The 22024-nt window shown below is 46.4% G+C and overlaps 1 long non-coding RNA gene across 29 annotated transcripts in view; it reads right to left on the bottom strand.

Annotated features, from left to right (window-relative positions):
- The window catches only part of Junos, a 116720-nt gene that overhangs the window by 78898 nt on the left and 15798 nt on the right, over positions 1-22024 (bottom strand). For 23 of the 29 annotated variants that reach the window (XR_003955075.1, XR_003955076.1, XR_003955077.1 and 20 more), the window contains one exon: positions 14269-17071. The exons of 5 other annotated variants lie outside the window; for them this stretch is intronic. This is a non-coding gene — a long non-coding RNA (jun proto-oncogene, opposite strand). Of the gene's footprint in view, positions 1-14268; positions 17072-22024 lie in introns of those variants that run through there. One more of the 29 variants, XR_003955058.1, reaches the window with a different exon arrangement.

Genomic DNA, 22024 nt, shown 5'->3' with positions numbered 1-22024 from the left:
ATGAGCACATCATGTTGCCTTTCCCACTGCTCTGACAGGATGCCTGACAAAAGCTAACTTAAAGGAGGAAGACTTTCTTTTGGCTCACAGTTGAAGGGCACAGTCCATCATGGTAGAAAAGTATGGTACTCAGCTTACTTTCTCTATTTTGTCCAGGACTAGAGTCCAGGGACTAGTGCTGCCACCTTAGTTAACTCAGTCTAGATTCCACCACAAACATGGCTAGAAGTTTGTCTCTTAGTTGATCCTGTCAAGATTAGAGTATCGACCACATCCCAGATCCTGACTTGCTTCAAGGGGGTTAGTGTGTGTCACTTTTACAACTTCACACAGTGGCCTCTCAGGATCTCCTTGCCGAGAATCTAATTCTGCCATACATTGCTTGGCCTCAGCAGTCTTGCTGTAAACTTCTATGAGACTGGGGACACTTGGTATGGTGGTTTGAATAAGAATGCCCCCACCCCCATAGGCTCATCTATTTCAATGCTTAGTCACCAGAAAGTGGCACTACTTGAGAGGGATTAGGACATGTGGCCTTGTTGGAGTGGGTGAGGCTTTCTTTGAGAAGTGTGTCACTGGGGGTGGGCTTTGAGGTTTCAATAGATGAAGCCAGGCACAGTGTCTCTCTACTCTCTTCCTGCTGCCTGTGGATCCAGATGTAGCACTCTTAGCTAGTCTCCAGCACCATGTCTTCCTACGTGCCACCATATTCCCTGCCACGATAACAATGGACCAAACCTCTGAAACTGTACGCAAGCTCCAGTTCAATGCTTTATTTTATCAGAGTTGTCACAGTCATAGTGTTTCTTCACAGCAATGGAACACCTACTAAGACACTTGGAGAAGAAGGCTCCCAGAAAAAGTGGAAGCAAAGACAGGATGCTGCAAAACGGTTCTGCTTTCATCTGCAGAGATGTAGACGGAAGATGGGAAGTTGGAAATGACTTTTGTAAAGCCATACAAAACCAGTCTTATTTCTGGACCAGTTTCTAACTGACATGTTGGGCAACTCACCATATATCTTACTTCTCCATGAAGTAAAGTTAATACTGTCTTTGAAAATGTGTGACATTAACCAGCTCATGTGTTTGACCAGTGCCAACACTGGGTGCTGTGAAGACAGTGCTAAGCAGGACAGACACCTAAAAAGCTTCTGAGAGGGCTGTCAGGGGCACCTTACTCCCTCTTAAATTATTTATGTATTTAGTTTTGGTTTCTTAAGACCTTCCTATATATCAAGCTCATTATGTAGCCCTGGCTGGACCTAAACTTACTACAATCTTCCTGTCTCACACTCCCAAGTACCAAGATACTTGTGTGTGCCACCAGGCCCATGTTCATTTGTTTGCTCAAATTGGTGATTGAACCCAGGACCTTGAACATGCTAGTCAAGTGCTCTACCACTGAGCTACATCCCCAGGCCTGGGATTCTCCTTAAAGATGTTATTTGTCTCCTCCCTCTGCTCCCATTACTGTTACTATTGCTGCCACAATTACTGATATATCTTTCTTCCTTTTTAAAACATCTGTAAATCAGAGGCTCGTGAGAAGGCTCAGTGGTTAAGTGCACTGGATACTCTTGTAGGAGACTTAGGTTCAATTCCCAGCACCCACATGGTGGTTCACAACCATTCTTAACACCAGCTCCAGGGGATTCAATACCCTCTTCTGGCACCTCAGACACACATATAGTGCTCATTCATGTATGCAAAACTTACAGGCAAAACATACATATACACACACATGCAGAAATTAAAAATAAAAATTTAAAATTTTAACCTCAAACTCTATAAGCAAGGGTGATTAACCCATCAGTTTGCCTGGTCTTAGTTTGGTATGGTCAGCAAGTAATAAAATTCAGCAGCAGCCTACCTTGCCAGGCCTCTAGTACCTGTGGCATTTTAAACAATAATTGCACATATGTGGGTATCAGGGCCACCTAATCCAATTCTATTAGTTCCTTTAGACATTCCTAGTTATTAAGGATCTTCCACTAACATAATTGAACTAGAATCCTCTGGACTTGCAAATGGAGCTCAGTGGCACAGTGCTTGCCTAGCATGTGCAAGGAGCTGGCTTAAATGAATAGCAAACCCCATGCCACCTCCAATACAAAGTATTCATAGCTTCCACCAATTGGTTGTGTTCTAACTAGTGACACAGCCAAACCCAGACTCATATAGCTGGTTGCCCTTCAAGTATTGAAGAATGTTTACATACCTTTCCTCTTGTCCTCCTCAGATTTTCTAAGAGTTTCTTGCACTGTAATTAGGGTAATAAGATTTGAGGATATTGGCCACTGTCCTCTGCTCCACTCTACCTTCCTTGTAAAGTGCCTGATTGGAACAGTAGTGTAGAACTAGTCCCACCCCCGACCCCTGCCTCCTGCTTCTTGAATAAACTCCTAATTATATCAACAGTGGTCTCGTGTGTGTGTGTGTGTGTGTGTGTGTGTGTGTGTGTGTGTGTGTGTGTGTGTGTGTGTGTTTTGTGGTGGCCACTTTAAGCACTATACACAGATTCACTAGACAGATGCAGAATGAAGATCTGAAGATCACTGAAACCACAAGAAGTAAAGATATTTATTTTCATTTAACTTGCGGTTAAGCCGTATCTCTCTAAAATGTATATCTACCTGGAAGCTCAGAATACAGTACTACATTGTTGAGGTTTGGTCTGTTGCTATATATTGTAATGCTAAATACTGACCATTGTTGCTTCAGGGATGAGAAAATCTGCACAAATACCAAGTAATACTATGGGACCTTCCTCCTTAATTTAAAACTATTGGTTAAATGAAGATGCCAACAGCCTATAGCTGAGCCGAAGGGAGATAGGTGGGGTTTTAGTGCCTGGGCTTGGAGTCTGAGGAGAAGCCACAAAGAGAAGAAAAGAGAATGTGGAGAGAAGAGAAGGCACCATAGGGTAGGTAAGTCATGAATACATGGACACGAGGGCTGGCCAATTGGAGTCGAGAGCAGCCCAGATGGAACATGGCAAGTCATAACTTGGTGTTATGGGCAGGGAAGTAGACATAATAGCATAGAGTGTAGATATCTGCCCAGCTCCAGTGCTGACTAAGGCTTATTATACATATAAAACTTGTGTGTCTTTTATCTGGGAATTGAATAATCTAAAGTGGCATAGAAACCCCTAGTTGAGTTGTATTATAAATATATAGTACAATATTACATAAATAGTTATTCCAGATGTAACTGAAAGTTAAGAGTCTCCAGTAATCCATCTTGCAAGGGGAGAAAACAACGGAGGCGAATACAGAGCGGGAAGACAACATGAGACACTGGGAGTATCTTAAGTGACCTCTCCCATCACTGGGACAAAAATACCTGTCAATCACAATTAAGAAAGACTTCCTTTGGGTCAGTTTAAGAAGACATATGTCCATCAAGGTGGAAATGTCACGAATGTCACGCCATTGAGAACGTGCACTGTCTAGCCTCGCCTTCTGCAGCAAGAAGGCAGAGTAACCAGGGCTGTACTTAGTTCTTTTCTGCTTTTTCTCAGTCCAGGACCCAGCCATAGGATGCTACCATGGCTGGGTGGGTCTTTCTTCCTCAGCCACACCTCTTAGCAAACACTCCCAGACAGCCCATAGGTGTGTTTTCACCGTGATTCCAAATTCAGTCCAACTGAAAATGAGGATGAATTACCATACTTTATAGTATGAAGATACTATGTAATGATGAGGACTGACACCCTCCCCTGCCCCCCCAACACCCCCCCCACTCCCAGCCTTCTCCCTTCAGTCTTCAGAGACCGTGTAGCTGCTTAGCATTTGACTCCGGACTTTTAGAACAGGATAACAGATTTCTTGTAAGTCGTCTGGTTGTGACAATTAGTTATAACCTCTCACAGATCAGCACGGGAATATCACCTCTTTATTTTTCCTCTCTTACGCTCATCCCCAAAAGATGTTATGAGATTAATGAGGGAAGAGTTGACAAAATTAGGAGATAAGACTTCAAAAAAAACGACGTTCCTACTAACTGGTTGTATGTCATCAAAAAGTAAACTAGGTTTTTGGATCATCAGTTTGATCATTAGAAAAACTAGAAACACAAATGTGTGGCACACAGGATTTGTTCAGGGACCAAGAGTGGTAAGGGACAAGCAATTTACAAACTTTTCAGATGCCAGGAATCTAATGCTTTCTCTCTGAGTGTGTGTCTGTCTGTCTGTCTCTGTCTCTCTGTCTCTGTCTCTGTTTCTGTCTCTCTGAGTGTTGTCCAGCAAGTTTTCTAGAGGGTTCTATTGGCTCTTTTTTCCTATACCTATGAAATCTATACTTTTGTTGGTTTCCTAATTAGCTTTTTAACCCCTTGTATATTTTCTGGTTTTGTTTTTCTGCTTGTCTTAGTTTTATTTTGCATCTCATTCTCTACATTCCTTGGTTAGATATTTAATTACCTGTTTTTCATTCATTCTAATTTTTAGGTGTAAATATGAAGGCTATGGTTGACTTTTGACTATAACTGTCCCTGTAGTCTGTTTTCATACATGGTAACCTTATTTTCAGTTTATTAAATGGTTTGCAATTGCATGTTTAAATTTTTTTTAGTTACTGAATTATGCTACCTCACACTGTACCTTGATCTAACTGTTCTGGTCACTTGCTATCATCATGTAGCAGCTACAGAAATTAACACTTTCTGTAAACACCTTTCTCTATGACATCTTTTAGGTAAAGAATCTCATGCCTAAATATATACTTTCATTTTCTCATCATGAGAGCAGCAACCCCAGAATATCAGCAGCTTTGAAAATTCAGACATTTTTAAATGGGTACATTACTAAAATGTTTGAATGTACTATGCTGAGAAATAAAAAACAAAAAAACAAAAAACTGTAATCCTACCCAGATCTGTGTTAGCAGTGTCCAATGACCTGGATTTGAATTATGTTCCCAGGATTACAGAGTAAGCATCAGTCTTTTGCAAGGTTGAATACTGTGATTATTTCAAACGGAATGGCCCCAAAGACTCCTCATGTGTTTGAAAGCTTGGCCCATAGGAGTGGCACTATTAGGAGGTATGACCTTGCTGGAATAGGTTTGGCTTTATCAGAGAAGTATGTCACTGTGGGGGCAGGCTTTGAGGTCTTAGATGCTCAAGCAAGGTCTAGTGGCTCCGTCTTTTTACTTGGTATGTGCAAATCAAGATGTAGAACTCTCAGCTCCTTCTCCGGCACCATGGCTGCGCCATACTTCTCACCATGATGATAATAGACTAAACCTCTGGAATTATAAGCCAGCCCCAGTCAAATGTTTTCCTTTATAAGAGTTGGGAGGTGAGGGATCATAGTGTCTCTTCACAGAAATAGAAACCATAAACAAAGCCCATTTCTCTGTAGTCTTCACAAACCACCTCTTTTTATATCAAGTGCTTTGCCTACCCTTCTAGAATTCAGCTCTGGCTAACAAACCATTCTGTAAACTCTTTCAGAGTTAGGGCTGTGACTCACACTTTTTTTTTTTTTTTTTTTTTTTTAATTTTTTCTACACCTTCAGATAAGCCCTGGCCTCTCCCCTCTTGGATCACATAGAAACAAACAACAAGTATTGTTAAGTGTTTGATTCCACCTTTTACAGGACACCTATAAACATTTACTCTGAAATATAAGGCCAAGATTTTAAAGCTAGAAAGGGGTGCAGTTAAAGAAACTTTCAAAGGTTAAAGTCACTACTTGAGATGCATGATCAGAAGAGAAAAGGTATTCCGAAATTTAAAGACTATGCATATAGAGCACATGTAATGGCTGCTATCTGCCCACTACATGTATCCACTAAATGTATCCTCAGCTCATGTTCTGGCACGTATGGCAGTTGTATGTATGATTTCCTTTTCGAATTGCTGTGGCAGCAGCAACTTAAGGAAGGAATGGTTTCTTCTGAGTCACCGTAGAACAAGGAATTCAGTCAGCCACAGCAGGGAAGGCATGACAGCTGCAACATGAGGCGGCTAGTCACACTGATCTACACTCAAGATTCAGAGAGCAGACAGGAAGTGCGGCCAGAGAGCAGACAGGAAGTGCGGCCAGAGAGCAGACAGGAAGTGCGGCCAGGCTATCTACCCTCACGTCTCACCCCTGTGACTACCTACTCCAACAAGACTCTGCCTCCTCAAGATTCCATGCCCTTTCCAAACAGCACCACCAAACAGCTGGAAAACAAGTGCCAACCCAGGAGCCAAGAAGGGGCACAGCTCTTTAAATCACAGTAGCGGCAATGGCCATGGACTCCAAGAGGATGCTCACAACAGTCTGTACATGCTCACTGATGCCCACAACAAACCTGCGAAGAAGACAAGCAGACACTTTTAACTTTGTTTGTTTGTTTGTCTGTTTGTTTGTTTGTTTGTTTTGTTTGTTTGTTTTTGAAAAATAGGTATTTAGGATTCAAAAAGATCAATCCTTCTGAGGTCATAAAGGTAGTAGACAGTTGAAGTAGAAGCAAGCCAAGATCTTTGCTCTGTCCTGACCCTCTATTCTTTAGACTACAGTGACTCCAAGCTGATTTTGGAATCCTAGACATAAGTCACTGCGCTGCTCACCAGCTTGAACGACCAGCTTGCCACCCTGGGAATTTCCTCCGGGTAAACACGTGCTTGGAGACACTAGAGAGTAAACACACAATCCCTGCCCTCATGAGGCCCACAGACTTGTCATGCAATGCACAAGACAAATCCTGTCTGCCATGAGCACTACATCAGAATTAAAGTAATTAATAGGGACATTAAGCACCCTTCATTGAGCATGTACTATGCATCAGGTTCTGTCCTGAACACTTTGCTAGGCAGTGAGTAGCATGAAACACCACCTGCTTAGCTCACAGCCAGAGTTTAAGGACTGGCAGTCATTTTGACGATAGTTTTAAAAATAAAACCAGGGGTTCTTACCTACAGAACAAGGAAAGAACATTTTACATTGAAACAACGTGGAATAATATTTTGGAGAAGCAACTAATCCCCTGAGAAGTGAGACTAGTGGGGGAGGGGTTGATGAAGCAAGTAATCACTACAATGGGGACATCCCTACCATCTCGGGAAGCACTTGAGAAGACCTGGGTATGAGCAGCACTAGGGGAAGGAGAGGAGACATTATTTTAGGACAGGCAGAGACTGGCTACAAAGGGATGGCCTACAGCTGGAAAGCCCAGAGAGGCTAAGCTCTCCCCAGGCTTGACCTGGCTCCAAGGGGAGGCACAGATGGCCAAGGCTATTTGTTTGTACATTACATTTTTCCTGAACAGATTCCAAATCCTAGTTTCCAAAGAAAGGAGAAAACAGACTTATTGGGCCAAAGGCTTTCCCTGAGAAATGTCCTTGTGGCTATGTGCCAGCATAGGATTCCCCCCACAGCCCAGAGCAGCAGACGGCAGGCTGGAGCCTTCCCCAAACCTTTCAATAAGGCAGGGATTAGAAGTTATTCCCTGGGAGATTTTCAAGAGTCATGTGCCCAGCAGCTCTGCCCTAGTATTTAGGCCCACCCAACTTTGGCATGTATCCTGGTGACGTTTCAGTCCCTCCCAGGCCCGCCCTCCCCTTTCCTGTTTGGCATGGCCCAATGCTTCCTGCCAGGCCATACCTCCTCTGAGTGTTCCCTGAGAGTGGTGTTCCCAACCTCTGACCCCCAAAGCTCAGTAGGTTGTAACTATGACTTCAGTGCTGGACAGAGCCATGGACATGATTTTGCTAGTAGCCATTCTACCGCCCTGTTATGGTGTTGCCCACTACACAGGCTCATGCCCCAGCACTCCCTGCACACCCCCTGTCTATCATAAACCAAGGACAAGCAGGGAGGAACAGCCCTGGGTGTTAATGGTAAAAGGAGCTAGGGGCATCTTTTGCTGCAAACTTTGAAAAATACAATTCAGTGGGTCAGTCTGTTTTTAAATCACACTCAGGGAACTCTGCAGTGCCGCAGAAAGTGGGGTTGGGGGAAAAAGACATTTTTTTTCCTGACATTTTGTTAGGAAAGAACAAGGGTATCTAAGTCGGATGCTTCTGCTCAATTCCTTGATCTTCTTATTATGACACCCCCCCCCTCGTGCAACGCTGAAAGGCTAACCTCTCAGACTATCACACACTCAGGTGTCTGTGGTAAGGCCTCAGCAGGAGAGCACACATTTGGCCTGAGGTGACATGCGAGTTCAACGCTGTCCATTACCTCTCAGGCCGCCCCTTCCTTCCCTGAAATCTGAAGGCAGCCGTGCTGGAGCTCTGGTCTGTTTTACTTCACAGGCTGTTTGTCACATGTGAAGCTGAGTCACCCTGAGTTCCTGCAGCCTCGAGGCCGTGCTCTCCTGAAAAGGATGTGTAGCTGCGCCAGTCCCAGGTTCTGGGTGGACATGCCGTTCTGGGAACCCTGCAAAAGCTGACTGGAGATGTGAGATTGCTCACACAGGCCTGGGCTTCTGTGGCCCTGAGTGCTTTCTTGTGCTAGGGCATTTCTAGTGAGAATGCAGACATATGAGCCTACAGGCCATGGGGAGGAGTGGAAGTACTGCTGAGAAACAGCATGTGTGGCACTCAGCACCCCGGTAGGCACCCAGGGGGACCCCAGTGGTGGTCTAGGGGAGGAGAAATGGACTAATGACCATGAGACAAGGAAGAAGAGAGAACTGTCATAGCCTTCTCTTAGCACTCTGTAAGACAGCTCTCCGCCCTGCTCCTGTTTGGAGAGGCAGGCTTACCTCCACTTCCAGATGAGAAGTGGATGCCTTAGTGAAGTGGTTAGCTGGGGTCACACTAGGTAGCTGTGGTCCCATGTGGCTTTGTCGCCTGCACTCATGTGGCTCACATAACAAACTGGTGCAAGTGTACAGTGTCCCAGTAGCTGGAACACAACCCAAGGAGGAAGGTTGGACAGGTGTGAGCCTCTGCTTCACAGACAAAGAAGCAGAATTCAGAGAGGATGAGGGGGACACAAGAAACGGGGCTAGAACTCGGGCTTCAAGAGGAACACCAGCATCCTCTCTAGTATAGGATAATGGGTAAGAATTCACTTATTCTTTTAGCATACATACTTAAGCAGGGCTGACAAACCCCTAGACGTGGCCTGCCACTAAAAGTCAACCCCTCCAGGAATCCTGATTTCTGACTACTGCCACCACCAAATCTTCACATCTTAGTGTTCTCACTTCACATCCCAGTTCTCACTTCTGTAGTGCTTCATGACAAAATCTCAGCACTTAGGAGATAGTGGTAGAAGTGGCTCAAATTTGAGGCCATCCTGAGCTACATAATGTGATATCCAGGAGGCCAGCCTGGGCTACATAGTGAGATACACAGGAAGAAGGAAGGAAGGGAGAGGGTGTACAACCTTCCTAGACTCTGGTCCACTTTGCCAATAAAAAAGTTAGCTCTACCTCTATCATAGCTCCTTTTGGTTGTTGTTTGAGACAGAGTCTCACCATGTAGCCCAATCTGACCTTGAATGTCTACCCTCATTGCTTAGCTTCTAGTGTGCTCAGATTCTAACTTATCACATCTTTAAAAAAAAAAAACAACAACAACAACAAAAAACAACCAAACAACCAACAATACAAAACAACAACAAACCCCTTGGGCTATACCCTTTTCCCCACACTAACTTGGAGTCCTCAACCAGTTCTTTAAAAGGTATAAGATTGCTCCTCTGTATATGGAGCTGGAGCATTCCACACCCGGGACCCGGTATGCACAAGGATGAAGCAAGCAAAACGGAACGATTTATAAACCAGAAATAGCAACTGTGCATTGTCTGGTCATAACTGGTGAGAATCCTGAACAAACAAACAAACAAACAAACAAACAAACAAACAAACTTGTTCTCATGGCCATTGCTTTAGGGATGCAGGGAGGGAGGGAGGGAGGAAAGAGGAGGGAGGGGGAGGGAGAAGGGAAGGAGGAAGGGATGGAAGGAAGAAGGGAAGGAGGGAAGGAAGGAGGAGGGAGGGAGGAGGGAGAGATGGAAGACCCAGGCCTTTTGTCGGGGCATACATATCCTCTCTCAAGGGCAAGAGGCAGCCAGCCTGTAGAGGCCAAGTCCCTAACTGTCTTCTTCCCGCCCAGGGCCCCATACCCATTAAAGTGTAATTACAGTTACTGCCTTGTCAAAGGTAGAGATGCATGAATTTCCAGAGAGGCTCCTTGATTGGGCTGAGCTTTTCAGATGTCATTTCCACCCAGGTTTCAGTGGGGATTCACTGTCTTAAAATATACTTTGTTTTTCTTTCTAATCACAGTAATTTTGTTGGGGAGGGCTCACATGTGCCATAACACTTGTGTGGAGTTCAGAGAACAGCTGGCTCTCTTCTTCCTCTGTGTGGGATCTGGGAATTGAACTCAGGTCAACAGGCTTAGGGTCAAGGACCTTTACCTACTGAGCCATCTTGCTGGCCTGGGATTCTTTTTGTTATTCGGGGTAGAAGACACTGGGATATCTTCAGTAGCTGGTGCTAGCTGCTGTTCTGGAAGACCAACAGTTGTCTTGGCTCCCTGAGCCTATAGTGGAGAACTTACTCCATGGTGCTACCACATTCAGAAGTCTACAGCAGGACCCCTGTGTTTACATTGGTCCTCCCCAAATCCCAGTGAAAACAGTGTCTGGTTCTGCCCTGCCTGTGCAGTCGCTTCATCCATCCTGCTGCTGTCCCGTGCCACGGGGGAGCAACCTGTGCAAAGGCATGGAAGGATGACGAATTCTGGGACAGAGAGGTGACAAAGTCAGATTCCTGTGTGGTCCCTGTGCTAGGAGGGCAGACAGAATAGTGACCAGCTGGGAGGTAGACAGATGTCATGGCAAAGGCACCCCAGGAGGTAGTGAGCAAACCCAAGTCCAAGAACTGACTGTGTCACCATTCCATGCTCTCTGGGCTTCACCTCCTAAGAAAGGAAGAAGATGGAAAGAAGCACCCTCTCTCTCCCTTGAGGTGCTGTGCGAAAGGATGGCAGATGTCACCTAGGAACTCTGAGAAAGCTCGTGTTTAACGAGAAAGTACTGAAGCTGCAGTGTCTCTGTTTGGCTTGCCTGAGTCGTGACATTTATTTGGAGTTTGGAAGTCACTAAAAGAGGCTGTGAAGTGTTTATCTAGGGTAACTTGGGTTATCAAGTGACTGAGAAACCTTGGCTGAGGTGATCTTGAAATCTCTTCTGCACCTTCAGAGTGACGGAGGTCTTGCAACACAACACGGGGAGAGCAGGGAGATGCGGTGAGACTTGCAAGTTCCTGACGGGCCCCCAACTGCAGCTCAGGACTTTGCATTTTGTCCCCGTGCAAAGTAAAGGAAGTCTTGGGATGAATGGGGTGTCAGACTCCTCCTTTATAACACACTGCTGTCACAGGCTTGTTGGCGTATTTCAAATAAGCAAGTCCCTGGCACACAACAGTTCCCAGCCAAGTACAAAGCTGCACAAAGCTCGCATCCGTATTAAATGAGCTGGTATTCCCCCCACTCCCCACCCCATCTGGTCAAGTTTATAAGAAGATACAAAGAGGGTTTGACCCTCAGAATACAGTCTCAATGAATGGTGGGAGCTTAGAGTGTGTTCGGAACCACTCCAGGGTTAAAAAAAAAACTTTAAAAAAATTAAAGCTTTTAAAAATTACCCTGAAAAAATCTGATCCATTCTGCCTTCCCAACCCTGACTTTCTGCATCTAACTGGAAACTTCAAATGGAAAAGCCGACCTTGAAATGGCCAGAACATTTATTCGACAAACATTGAGAAGTGCTTCTGTTTGCATTGCTAGACAGCCTACAGTCTATGCTTCATAGCTCTGGCCATGAGGACTAGAATAAGACTCCAAAGAGAGAGGGATGGAGAGGGAGAACTCTGGTCCTTCGAGGTCTTAAAGGCAGTTAGTATGAAAGGCCTGAACCTGAGCATGCGCCAGACCATTCACAGGAGTCCAGGAGGCACAGCAGTTAAGAGCTCAGGTTTGGGTAACTCCACTAGACCAAGTGTTCCATCCAGAGACACTATTATTCTCCAAGTAAACAGAGTATACAGGTGGTGAGGCTAGCACCATTAAGTACCTACTATGTGCAAGGTGTCTTATGTAGAGTGTGCTAAAGTGTGAGGCTTACTGAAACCTGTATAGCAAGAGAAAAGCCCCTGTGCTTACTGAGGAGGTGACCCCGCATCAAGCCACTACTGGCTGCACCCCTATCTCCCTGCATAGCTCCTCTCAGCTTCTAGGTACCAGGATGTCCTATTTTGTAGCTACATGGTGTTTACACGAGTCAAGTAACCTCTCCATGCCTCAGTTTCCCCCTAGTGAAACAGAATACTAAGACCTGTCTAGTGTAATTGTAGAATTAAGCAAACAGCTGGGTGGAAAGGGTTAAGACCGTGCTGGCCAATGGTTTCCATCCTGGGCACATGGCTTGTGAACCTGCCTGACACCACAGCTCACCCTGTCTCACCGCCACCCAGTGTCTGAAGAAAGTGCACCTGGCACGGCCATCCGGTTCTTAATTGGCCTGAGAGTCCTACTTAGACCTGCCTAACAATAACAAGCGAAACAGAACACTTCATTAATTAATTGTTTTTTAAACGGCTTAGGCTTTATAGATGTGTATGCATTCAGTTTTCAAAACAATTATATGAGGTAAGTGCTGCCAACCCCCAATTTAAGGTTTCAGAAACTAAGACTGAGGGAAATTAAGTCGAGTTCTCAAGATCATAGAACTGGTGACTGTCCTACAGAGGCTGAAAAGCAGGCAGGCCCTACCTCACTCTGGGGATAAGTCTGTTACTCTGTATTTAGCCAGCCAAGAGCAGTGACATCCACTACCACCACCACCACCACCCCACACACACACCCATGCTACACTGAGGAGGACTGAGAGGAGGAAGCAGGCAGGTTCCCACAGAGGGAACTTTCTGGAGACGGGCTGTTGTCCATCAGCTAAACTCACAGCACTGAGCCTCAGCTGTTCTCCTTGCTCTGAGTCCTCAGTTCCGTGTCCTCCCGTCCCACCCTCACCCCAGCACCAAAGGACCTACCTGAGGAGAGAGCCTGAAATCTCAGTGCATCTCTTCCTGCTCACCTCTCAGTGCACGTGGCCGGGGCATCAGTTTGGACAACTGTGCCCAGGGCATCAAGTATATTTACGGAGTGGAGGAACGTGTAGAAACTGCCAGGATTGTCTTTGCTATCTCCTATTCTCAGCTAAAATAATCCTGAGTTCTAGATAGTCTTCGTTACTATTTTCGTGAGATGGTGTATTTGTAACTTGAGAACCAGGCTATGTCAGGAGAACCAGCCCGCGGCTCGATTCTCATTTGATACACCCACGGCAGTTGAGAGGGTCCATCTCTTAATCCTCATGGACTACTTCTGCAATGTCCTTGATAACATGCAGGGTAGAAAGGCTTGAACTCCGTAACCATACACAAGATTGGCCAGAAGTTTTGGGGCTAGTGGGAACTTGGTAGCAGTGCGGGATTCAGGGTCACAGAGCCAGACTCTGGCTCTACCTCTGGCGTACCTGGCACACAGAACTAGACCTGTGGGGACCTGCCGCTGAAAGCCCTGGCTTTGTTTACATACAGCGTGAAGGGTGGAAGTTGGCCTTGTATGGATGAAACGCTGTAGGGCCACTGGGGGAGGCAAAAAGCAGCAGCCTGATAAGAATCTGCGAGTAAGAGTAAGTACGTGAAAGAATGCACTGAAACTCCCTACCGGCATCACAGAAACCCGACCGAAATTCGACCTTAGGGACCCGCCCTCATGCCCCATCCTGCTGGCTAGACAAGCAACCCGAGGCTAAAATGGCTCTTGAATTGTCTCCAGGCCAGGCCACCTGCCTCTCACAACCTTCCATCGAATCTCTGCCTGTGGGCGGGACTGTAGGGCAGGGAGTGCCAGCAAATTAGAAGGGGGGAAAACCTCATTTTATTGAGCACCTACTATTACTATGGCTTCTGCTGCACTGTTATCTCTTTGATACATTGGTTTTACATCTGGGAAAGCATGGTGCCAGGTAGACTAAGTCACTTGCCCAAGAATACAATAGCCAAGCAACTGAAGTAGCTTGGGTGGAAACTTAACGCTGTCTTTCCCCCACCCAGTCAATGGCTATGGTCAGAGAAGCGCTGGTGGCAGTGTCTTTGGGCTCCGCCGAGCTCCCCTGCCCCTTCCCACACACCCCGCTGCAGGGTCATTCACCTGCCCATCTACTGGCCCCACCCGCTCGCCCGATTTAGCAACCGGAAGTTGCGCCCCAGTGTCTGCTGATCCAGATAAGCTGATCCTGTCTTACCCCTGGAGACGTCGTTCAGAAGAACCTATAGGTGCGCTCCCGGGCAAAATTCTCTGGTCTCCGCCCGGATCGCAGCCCTGCATCCGGTCCGGAAGCAATGGAAACTGGTCTTGCTGCAGAGTTCCTGGCAGTGCCCAGCCCACGCCCACCCTACTGCTGCCCCAAACAGGTTTCTTCACTTTCTCTGAGCCGAGCAGACTCTTGCCCCAGGCTGGGAAAGGAAGCAGATTGCTCAATGTGCCAGAGGATTGTTCTGGTTCCCAAGGGAACTAGCCACCAGCCAATCAGCCAGGTGGACCCTAATGAAGCCAGGTACTAGGACTCCAGCTCCTAGGTCCAGGACAAAAATCTTTGAGGGCCCGTCCTCATGTGACTTCCATGCTCTGTGCTCAGTTTTAAGTCCCGTGAAGAAAGTGGACTGGATGTAAGGAACCACAGCAAGTCGCTGAGATCCACCAGGGTGTGAAGCATGCCAGAGGCCAATATTGGCTTGCCAAGGCAACCTATCACTGGACCAGCGTCAGTCACCTATCCAACTACACCAGAAGAGCAGACTTTTCTGGAAGCCGAGGCTTCTTTGTTTCAGTGGTCTTGGCCTGAAGAAAACCCAAGCGAGTACTGGTATTCAGTTATTCCTCAGTATTGAGACTTAGCTGTATGACACCAAGGATACCAGCTTGACCCAGACACACCCTTCCCCTCAGAAGTCTCAGGCTAGAGAGTCTGGGAGGTTATTGGTCATTTTAATAGGAAGTGATGTACACAGACACAGCACCAGCACCCTCACACCAATATGAGTTACAAATACTATTTAGTAGGTTTACAGTGTCTAAAACCAGCATATATGTCTGTGACATATCATATCCAGTATAACCTCTACACTTGTGATGTTGTTAGCAGGTGAAAGACTGGTTCTGAGAAATGTAGTGTTTAGCCCAGTATTCTATCCAGGGCTCTCAAATCCAAGTCAGTCTCTGCCTTAGAAAGGCAGTTCCGACCCGAGTTTCCTGACTCCAGCTCTGAATCTAATGCTCCTGACTGTACGCTCAAGTCGCCCAGAGCCCCTCCACAGCTTCCAGGATACAAATGACACTCCACAACTTCCAAGAGTCCTCTGGGCTTGACCCAGATGCCAACTAACACTGGCATTATTCCCTGACCACTCTTCTCCCCTTGACTCACAGAATCTGCACTTGCTCCAGCCTGGGAAAGAACATGCATGTGAGACCATCCCTGTTCCAGTGAGTGACCGCCCCCCTCCCCCGGAGAACTCGGCAGGTAGGGACAGATCCTGCTATCCACAAATGTCTTAACAAACAAAACAGTTTGGCAATTACACATTCCCTTTGCTGGAGCGCCCACAATCTTCCTGGACTCCAAGCAACTGCTATGCACTCTAGAGTGACCACTAAGAGCTGCCTAAAGGCACTTGCAGTGATGTATTTACCTAGGCGGTATCTTGGGCCCTTACCATGCCTGCCAGGATACTCCGAGCTACTGCTGCTCTCTCTGAGGCCTTGGAAGTTCTTCAGCCACCTAACATGAAGAGATTCCTTGGAACAATATTATACTAACATGGAAGTTCTACAAATGCGGGCACCACCACGTGGTAACTGGCTGTGCGGGGGGCTGAGGGGGGGAAATAACACAGGATGGGTCTCACTAAAATGTGTGTCATGTTGGTTAGTTTTGTTAACTTGACACGAGAGTCGCTTGGGAGGAGAGAAGGAACCTCACGTGAGGAATAGTGTTCCTTAGACTGGCCTGTGGGCAGATCTTTGAGAACATGTTCTTGATTTCTGATTAATATGGGAGGATCCAACCCATTGTGGGCCGTGTCATCCCAGGGCAGGTGGGCCAGGGCTGTGTAGGAAAAGTAGCTGAACACCTAGAAGAAGCAAGCTACTAAGAAGTGCTCCTCCGTGGTCTTTGCTTCAGTTTCTGCCTTGCGTCCCTGCCCTGACATCCTTTGATAATGGACTGTAACCTCTAAGTGAAATAACCCCTCTCCTCCCTGTTGATTTCGGCCACAGCGTTGTTTATCACAGTAACTAGGACACACGTCCAACACTGGATACCTAACTATCAAATAACCCATTCATTTCCTACAGACTGCTTCAACCCCCCCCCCCCACCACCAGTTAGACAAAAGAATCAGGGTTTTAAGAATAAAAAAAAAAAAGACAATCTAGGAAAAAAAAAAAAGTAGAAAAAGAAAGTTTTCTCCAACTTCCTCCTTTTCTGAGAGCTCGCTCCAGCCCTGAGAGAATCTGGAGTTAATTCCCGGCCACTACTTTTGCCTACAGGCTGCCCTGAGTTGGGCCCTGCCCTAAACCATAAACACATTTTCATTTCATTCCCAAGTCAGCGTCTGGACTCCGATCACAAGGAGGGCAGTAATTCTGTTGTCAGATGGTTGAATAGAAAGTAGAGGCTGAGAGAAGCAGAGTGGAGAGACCTGCCATGCTCACAGAGTCCTCAATCTCTCGGCCCCAGGCCTCACTCGGGGCTCCAGTTCAGTCCAGTCCTGGGCCACACACTCTCTTTTGCAGACTTAAGAGAAGGACTTCTGGGTCAGGTCTGTGCCACCGAGCTTTTAGCATTTAGTCCCTGCTCCCCTTCCTGGGCCACTCCTCACGTGCCTTGCCGTGACGTGCCCAGGGCTGTCCTCACACACAGGGGTGTTTCATTTGCAATTGTTCCCTTGAGAAATAGCCTTCATCAGCCTGGCCTGTGGGCATGTCCTGAGGGCATTTTCTGATGCACTTCTGTGGCTTGAGCGCTCCTCTGTACATAGGTTAAACTTTTGGAAAAAAAGGAAAGAAATCACAAATATAATTTTCAAACCTCTAGAAAAATCATGTTCCTCGACAGGTTTTCTCTACTTTTTATTTTAATGTGCAGGTCCAGGGACAACACTTCCCTTTGTAGGTCTTTCTGTGGCTCCCCAGTGAGACCTGGATGGTAATACAGCATCTGCTTTTCCCTGGTCCCCATTCCGTCTCTACGTCTCCAGGCTGGCTCACTACCCGCTATGCCTTCATCCTTCCCAGTATTCTTCTGCCTTCTGTCTTGAAGCCTCAAGGGAGACAAAATACCTCCTCCAAGAAGCTCTCTGACCCCTCCCCTCAAACCCGCTCTCATGACTCCTCTACCAAGGTTCATCTCCCAAGGTTTAGGGACTCAGCCCCACCCCTCTATGGACCACTGGCAGTCCTATTTTTCTGTTTCTCTCATGAGCCCATGAATTCTCTGAGGGTAGGGACTATATTTTGTCATTTCAGCTTCCAAGCAAGACCTCTGTAGATGAATCCTGACAAAAATTTACTAACTAATCTCTCAACCAGAGGCCGTAAGAACTTGTCTTCCTCTTCCTTGGAGCACTGATTGCTAAGCTGTGTCTGTTGCATTCTCAGATAAGAAGTTCCTGGAAGGCACTGTGGTAAGCTAAGCAACACAACCAGGTCTTAAGCTCCAGTCCTTATGAAGACAATCTAATTGGGAAGCGGGGTCTTTGGAGAAGTAAGTAAGGGTTTCAACGTGAGGTCATTTGAGGTTCAGAACAAACGTTCTATTCAACGATGTGCTCTCATCAGAGAGAGGGGGAGATTTGGGATATAGGGGGACACAGTGAAGACACTTGGAAGTTATGTTGCTGCAAGGGGAGAGGCTGGCAAGGGAACTCAGCCCAGGTAACTGACACCTTGGTTTCCCATTTTCTGGCATCTAGAATGGTGAGAAAATAATCTTTTACTGTTTAAGCTACAAAGCTTATAGTTATTTGTTGTAGGAGTCACGGGGCACAAAAGCCAGCAAGAACTGTGCTTTTCATTTCTGACTCTGCTCCTGAACCTCTCGTGCACACAGTAGGACATCCATAGAAGCCTTTATGAAGAGTTGACTTCATAAGGCCTTGCCATCTGCTCAATGGGCCTGCAAGTGCCTAAAGCATCCTGTAGGCAATTTCATAAGTGGTGACACACATTCAAGGCACGGTATGTTTTGTCTAAGCACCTACTATGTGTCATGGTCTGTAGAAGGCACACATAACCTGTTTTTATAAGCTCACAAGCTACCTAAGGGAGAGAGAGAATTAAGAATGAATGAACCATGCTGATGCCAACTTAGCACGTATGAGACTGTGGCTTCAATCCCTGCCACTGAAAACTGAATAAATGAATGAATAAATTCATACTGTATCACTTACAGGTAAGAAGGAGGAAAACTAAATGGAGGGGACAGGGAGCAATTGTGGTGTTATTTTGCATAAGCCATGGAGGGAGGCTTTGTGAGGAGGCAGCCTGTAAACTGAGGCCTGAGGAACTAAGAGTGCCAGTTAGCAGATCCTCAGAAGGAAGAGAGAACTGCAGGTGTAAAGCCCCAAATCAAGAAAGTTCTGCAAAGTTCCTGTCACAGCCAGAAACCCTTGGTGACTGGAGCACCCAGAATGACCGGCCCTGGGGATGCTGTGAGATTTGAACCTGTATCTGGGTTCTTGTGTCCTATGACATGGGTCACATGATTAGGAGTAGAAATGGGGATAGTTTATCGAGTAAAAGAGGCCAGAGGCGGTGGCACATGCATTTCTCTCTGGCATGTGGGAGGCAGAGGAAGGGAAATCTCTATTCAAGGCCATCCTGGACAACATAGCAAGTTCCAGGACAGCCAGGGCCACACAGAGAAACCCTGTCTCAAAAAACCAAAAACAAAAAACAAAAAATAAAAACAAAACACAAGAGAGCAGGAGAGGGGGAGGGAGAAGAGGAGAGGAGAGGAGAGGAGAGGAGAGGAGAGGAGAGGAGAGGAGAGGAGAGGAGAGGAGAGGAGAGGAGAGGAGAGGAGAGGAGAGGAGAGGAGAGGAGAGGAAGAGAGGAGTAGGGGGGTTGGTAGTGAGCGTTTGCTCCAAAAGAGCTCCGGCATGAGCAGCCCAATTCTTTACCTCACAGCACCTGCCTCGCCCATGTTTGTATACCAGGCACGTGTATGTAAACCCATTTCTTCTGAGTGCTCCATTTGCTATCTGAAGTCCAAGTAGAGAAGCACGTTTGGTCTTTTTCTGTTAACCGGCTTCTTTCTTCTGTGAGTTTTGAAGTCGCCTTTTCTGTCTCTATTGTTCTGCCATAGTAAAATCAGAGTTTTCCAGAATGCTCACACAGCCCGTGTAGGGGCCGGTGTAGAGGCAGTAGCCTGTACTGGAGGCAACCCGTGGTGATAAGATCTGCCCAGGGTTGAGGAAGGAGTGGCTGAGGGAGGCCAGGCTAGTGAGAGAACTGAGCAACAGGGCCCAGTGTTGGTCCAGAGGAGCTCAGTCACAGCAGAGCTGATGGAGGTGGGGAAGACAGGGAAGTGTAGGAAAGGAAAGAAAGGAATGGGAAAGAGGGGTGTGGCAGTGGGGAACAAATCAAATGCATGCCTTACAGAGCAAGCAGAAATCTGATCACTTGTTGAAGTTAACACTCTAGGATGGAGACTAGACTTTGGGAGAAGAAAGCTTTGCTAGTCACCTCGTATGTTCTAACCACCTGCCACACAAGCCTTTGTAGGTCTCACCTTATCACAACGCGTTCATTTCAAGGAGGAATAACAAATCTCTATTCCATAGGTATGGAATCTGAGGCTCAGAAATGTTAGGTAATTTCTCCAAGGCTGCACAGCCAATTGGGGAATATTGGATTCAGAACGTAAGTACAATCTCAAGTCCAAAGGCTGCTTAGCTCAAACCTCATTCTGGCTGAGGATAGGACAGTATATAAATATAGTTCCTGCCCTCAGGAACCTCCTAGCCTGTAGGAGTACCATCAAATCAGGACTATTATTATCCCTATTTTTAGAACTGAGAAAATCATTGCCTAGAGAGGTGAAGTGACTTGTCCAAGGCATAGCAGTTAATAAAGGCAGAACTAAGATAGACTCTGGTCTACCTCCAAATATCTTTACCTCCTTATATCATTATATAATGTATTAGGATTAGTAGAACAAAGCTCAAATCTCATTCATAGAAGGATGATGAGTGTGTTCGTCAGCTTTTGGCTTTAAGAAGGGTGCTGGCAAGACAGTTTGAAGAAGGGATCACAGTTTTGCGGGGGGCGGGGGGGGGGTCAGTCTGGGACTGACTGGCTTCCTTGTCTTGTGCCTGTGCCACAGAACAGCATGGTGGGAGTGCTTATCAAAAGAAGCCCACTATCTTTATGAACAAGACAAAAAGAGAAACGTACTAGTGTCCCCCTGTCCCCTTCTAGAGCATGCTCCCTATTAAAGGATCTTCCAGTAGCATCAAGCTGCGGGCCAAGTCTTTAACACATGGCTTTTGGTGAACATTCAAATCTGAACTCTGGCAGGAGGTATGACAGAAATCTGGTCATTTACCCATCACTACTATAAGACTTCTGGAAGCTTACACACACACACACACACACACACACACACACACATACACAAGAGAGAGAGAGAGAGAGAGATTGACATATATACCCACAGATACAATATGGGCACACCCATAGAGTACATGAATGCATAGCATTCCAAAGCCAGTGACTTCCCAAATTATCCTGTGCTTTCTGTGGAAGTTAAGTCACTTACTCAATTATGATGAATTACCAAAGCCACTCTGTCTCTGTTCAACAAGTATGCAGAAGTAGTCTTCAAATTACCTCTTAACAGATCAAACAGAAAACACTGTGGCTTACATCTGACTTAATTTATATTTAATATACTTACAAGCAAGTTCTCTGGGAATCTCAGGAAAGAAGGTAGAGCAGGTGAGATCTCAAGCAGTCATCCTTTAGGGATAGAGACCACCACAAAACATATTTTCTAGCACCTTTCCTGACCCTGCCAATACACACTCAGCTCCACTTGAATGTCAGAAAGAGCAGTGTCCTGGTGAGGGGCGCTATGGCATTGGCACTAAGTGTGACTTCTGATCGTTCCTGGTATCAGCCTGTCTCCTCTCCCCGATAGCTCTTGGACCCCAAGCAGCTGACCAGGTTCTCCCAAACAGAATGAGGGTAAGAGAGCACCTGCTTCTAGAGAATCATGAGATTACGACAGGAACCTTCTTTCTTCCTCTCTGCTTCCAGTAAGGAGGCTGATGGAGAGCAAAGTTCATAGTCTTGACCTTTCCCCTACATGGTAGAGAGCAACTAGCTTCCAACCCATCCAACCTGTAATTACTGTCTTGGGCCATCGCAGGAAGGAGTTGAAAAAAGAAGTCAGATGTTTTCAGCATAAAGGCAGGCTCAGGCATCATTACCATGCTCCTAGGTGTTGTTCAGCCACCCACCTAGCCTCAGAGTGGGCAGCAATTAATGTAATTAGCACAGTGATGAGTGTCCTTCACAATGATAAACAGCTCAGCCCTGCAGAACTTGACAGACCTGTTGTTCTCACGAGGCTCCTGACCCTGAGCATCTACCTGGGGAGTGGTAGAGTGCAGTTGAGCAGAGAGTCACGTGGAACCAGATGTAAAGCCTGCCTTTGCTAAGTCCTACCTGTATGGCAGAGGGAGTTACCTCACCTCTGTGAGACTTAGCTGCTTTATCTGTAAAGTGGGGGTAATAATATTCTCATAGGATATTGTTGTTCTCTTTATCATCAATACCATCACTACCACCTCCACCACCATCACCCCTGTCCCGGGCTAAACCAGGATGCGGTTGAACTACAAAGAGCCAAGAGCTGAGGCAGCCAAGTCTCTTTTTTTCTCTGGCTGAGTTATAAACTGAGTGCTGATATGAGGAGCTTTAAGAAAAATGTC

This window comes from Mus musculus, chromosome 4, assembly GCF_000001635.26.
Source record: "Mus musculus strain C57BL/6J chromosome 4, GRCm38.p6 C57BL/6J".
NCBI lineage: Eukaryota > Metazoa > Chordata > Mammalia > Rodentia > Muridae > Mus > Mus musculus.
This window is presented reverse-complemented; position numbering and strand designations above follow the sequence as displayed.